The sequence below is a fragment of the Pyxicephalus adspersus genome, chromosome 5, assembly GCF_032062135.1.
Source record: "Pyxicephalus adspersus chromosome 5, UCB_Pads_2.0, whole genome shotgun sequence".
Classification (NCBI taxonomy): Eukaryota; Metazoa; Chordata; class Amphibia; order Anura; family Pyxicephalidae; genus Pyxicephalus; species Pyxicephalus adspersus.
In genome coordinates this window covers 146,665,328-146,669,428 of record NC_092862.1, presented here as the reverse complement: position 1 = coordinate 146,669,428, position 4,101 = coordinate 146,665,328, and the positions used below count along the sequence as shown (strand labels likewise).

Genomic DNA, 4,101 nt, shown 5'->3' with positions numbered 1-4,101 from the left:
TAAAGGGATCAATGGGGTGAATTTAAAAATGCACATTACACATTAAGCAAACCTAATTAAAGTGTCAATCTCCTCAACGCTTTCAAAAATGACAAGTTTTCATTAAAATAATCATGCCAAGTTCCCTGTCTGAGTACTTTTCTATTGTGCCATGTGTTATCACCCCATCATATATGTTTAATCAGGAACCAAGTCAGTTGTGTAAGCACTTCTGTAGAATAAAATGATAACAAAAGAGAAAATGTTAAAGCATCTCTCCCCAAAAATGTATTTTTAACTTTTGTATAGAATGGGAAAGGATTTCAACTCCTGTTAGGTTTTACTAGTTTGAGAGTTCAGATCGAAAGATTGCTTTATTTTTGGTCTGGATTGTTTCCAGAGCAAAAACTGAAGGAGAAATCTCTCCTCCTATTCAGAACTAATAACAGCTTTGGGTATAAATACATGTTAAATACAAACACATGGGGTACCGGACTTCTAATATTATCCCAATTAGTAGACAATGCTGCACCCGCTGTCATCTGCTGAATTTTAAATGCATAATAAATGGAGCAGAGGGGGGCAACAACAAGCCAAACCAGCAGGAAGGAACGTAATCCCAAATGCCAGCTCTTAGCTATGTATATACCAAAAACTGAACCTTCCTATACAAGTCAACACTGCAACCTCCTAAGCTGTGTTCCATCTGCACATATTCAACCAGTGGAGGAGTCCAATGCATGCAAATTAATTTTTAGAGAGTGAAAAGCAATGTTTACCTCCATATTGCATTTTTTTTTTTTAATTAAGAGGAAACATGAATGCAACATCACAAAAGGCTTTCAGAAAGCCTTGTAACTAAATTAAGTTGTGAATATTAAAGCTATAATACACGTCCCTTGTATGATTCCAATGGACTGAACAAAGCTGTAAGCCTACCGCCATTCAAATCCTCCTTACCCAGAAATGAAGCCGAATCCATCAGCAACAAATTAGAAAAATGAAGGCTGCCATCCAAAAATATGAATCCTGTAAGATACAGATCTAGGGGCATTCAATGAAGAAATCACAAACATCCGGGTCACTACCACAGCCATTCACAGCAAGCTGGTATTAAGAAGGGCCTATGTGTGCAATGATGCCAGATTGTCTGTGTGTCCTCAGATGCCCCAAGGATTCCCCCTAATATGCTTATGAGGCCTGTTACCAGATAATTATTGCTGTAAATACCAGCCAGGATGAGCATGACTGGAATGATTTATCAGGTCAAAACAGCTGGACAGATTCCCTTCACTGGGATCCACATCTTCCATCAAAGGGACAATATACATGACTGAGAAATCATTGCAGGGTTCATAAACATTCAAAGAGATGCATATTAGAATATGCACAGCAAAAATGAAGAAGTTTCAATGTAGAAACTGGTCAATGGAATACAACAGATTAGTCAGAGTGAAAGGGAGTTTCCAGCTTCCATAAAAAGTGAAATTTCCTTTTGAAGGGGGAAGATATTCAACAGCAGTCATTCCTTAAGATTCAACTACACAACCAACAGAAGCCCAATCCTGGGCAGCCGAAACTCCATTCTGGGCCAAAGAACCCTCCATCCTGCGGGTAGCCACACCAACCATAACCATAAGTGCGATGGTCTTAGTCAGGAACAATGTCAGTAGTAGACTCCGGTATGTACCAGCAAACTACAGACTCCTGGCCAATGCTGCATAGAATGCATGGAGGTGGTAGCTGACAAAGGGGAGGAATATCTTTTACATCATCTCCATGCCAAGGTGAGACGTTCTGGGCAATGCCATCGGTGTGAGATGGAAAGAACATAAGTTAGATTGCGGACGTTTATAGTCCAAGTCTCCAGGTATTGAATTGCAGACACTGCACTATAGCAACCCTTGATATACACAGCCAAGGCATTAATAAAGGCAGCTAGAACCCAAATGGTTGAGCCTAAATTTGATAAATTCTGCATACAGTTTGCAGGGTTCTCCCCAGGCACTTTTAGCTGGGCGCACCACCCAGCACTTTTCAGCACCCACCCGGCTGTTTTTGGGTGGTTACCAAAGAGTTTGTTCACAATACAGGGGCTGCCACCCACCTAAAATTTCTTCCCACCAGGCTTGAAAAAATTTCTGGGTTGAGCACCGAGCTTGGATGGGTAAAGCCAGTCAGGTTGATGCCATTGCATTTGCTACATGACCCTACAAACACTTCACTAAAGTACAACACATGAGTACCAAGCCTTGTCCTTCTGCTCCGCCACCCCCTCCCCGGCCATCAAGTTTTGTCTATCATTTTGGCAGCCACAACTTTGTGTAAATACAGCTGTGTTATAGCCGCTGTTCTCACAAAATAGGATCTCTGATATATGATTTATAAACACTCTTCAGAGACCACCAGAGATATTGTTACATTTGTATTTCCTCTGCAGGGATGAAGTCAATTTGTAAATCATGTCAGGTAAAAAGGATTTTTTGCTAATAAAATTTGTTCTCACTTACGTCCATTTTAGTTTATTCTAATCAGAACCTATTTTACCCCTCTAACCCTATCTCCCCGTTCCATTTTTCTGATGTTTTTTCCTATTTTTCTATATATGTTTTGTTCATTTTTTTCCATTCAAATAAAAAAAAGTTTTATTCCTTTCCACAGAAGTTTGCAATGTATTGTTCCAGAATCATAACTATCGTCATTTTTAACAACCTATATAAGAAAATGTAAACTCCTCCACTATAACAGCAACAAAAAGAAATAAAATAAGTTTAGGTTTTATTACTTTTGTTCACTTTATTAGCACAAAGGAAAGCCTTGCCTGTCCCGACCCCACCTCCCAAATTCTGTATTAGGTAATTTTATGAAATGATGAAGTAATTGCTGAATGAATGAACTCACTGTGTAAATTACCCCTCAATTATCCTGATGTCCATTGTCACCAGGACTGAAAGTAAGGAGGAAATCAACGATTCTTAGATGTCGCCATATCAGGAATAATGGGGGGGGGGGGGGGTCTCCCCACAGATTCCTATTCATCCAGATGTGAGAAGTACAGGTATATCCCTTCCACATCACATCCAAAATAAAGAACAAACTGCTTTAGATAAACTCAGATATGGCCCCAATAATGAGGTGACAACTAGCAATGTCACAAACCCATCTCTGCCCGGGTCATACAATTTTTAGTATGAGAGCCAGGACTCGGAGGAAGGAATGACATCCCCCCCTCAGTCTGCGGTGTCTCCTACAGGAATCCCAAACCATCTGCACAGGGGACACGTTGTCTGCTCTGATTCTAATGTCACCGGGGACATTTCTATACAGAGAGTGGAGGCTGATAACAGATCTAAGGTGCGGCTCATTGTCCGTCTCCTGATATTCAGGCCTATTTATTCCAGCACTAGAACAAAAAAAGAAAGTCAGGGAAGAGATCACGGGAATAACGAATACACTGAAATCCTTTTATTCCACTGCAGCAGATTGAAAGTCCGTTTGTTCTACCCAGCACTTGTTGGCTAGGTTCTGTAATCCACAAATAACAGTGACACCACCCCGTCACATACTTTATTATTGTCATTACACTGACAGGGTGTCACTTTTTAACCCTCGGTACTACCAGCAGATGAAATATGGATGTTCCTAGGGACAAAGCAATGCCGGACTTATAGAATCCAACACCACAATCTCCACATATGCCCTCCGGGCATCCCAACACCCCAATCTTCACATATGACCCCGATACATTTCATTGATTTACACGGAAGCTATGTTGTGACAAAGCCATGAGCCGATTCCCAGGCATCCAATATGGTGACTGAGCACTCCATAATCTTCAGAGAAGATGCCGGCACAGGACCCCCCTGGGTTATCCCCAGTACTAAGGACAGACTTCTAAACCCCTGGGGGTGCATGAAGCCCGATACAAGGGGCAGGGTGTGGGGTACACCCAATGGAGCTTTGCACTGACACCCAATAGAGGGCAGCACGGGAGAAGCTCAGCATACAAACAGGCGTGTAATAATAAGAGTAATAACACACTGCTGGGAGTATACCGACATACACAGTACACATAAATGGGGGGGTAAACAAAAGTTTATGGGGCAAGGCAGTTTAGACTCC

General features: G+C 41.5%; 1 protein-coding gene across 1 annotated transcript in view; it reads right to left on the bottom strand.

Annotated features, from left to right (window-relative positions):
* The window catches only part of LOC140331783 (uncharacterized), a gene marked incomplete at its 3' end in the record, with an annotated part of 45,334 nt that extends 44,348 nt beyond the window's left edge, over positions 1 to 986 (bottom strand). The window contains 1 exon segment of the mRNA XM_072413060.1: positions 940 to 986.
* Positions 987 to 4,101: the final 3,115 nt, after the last annotated feature.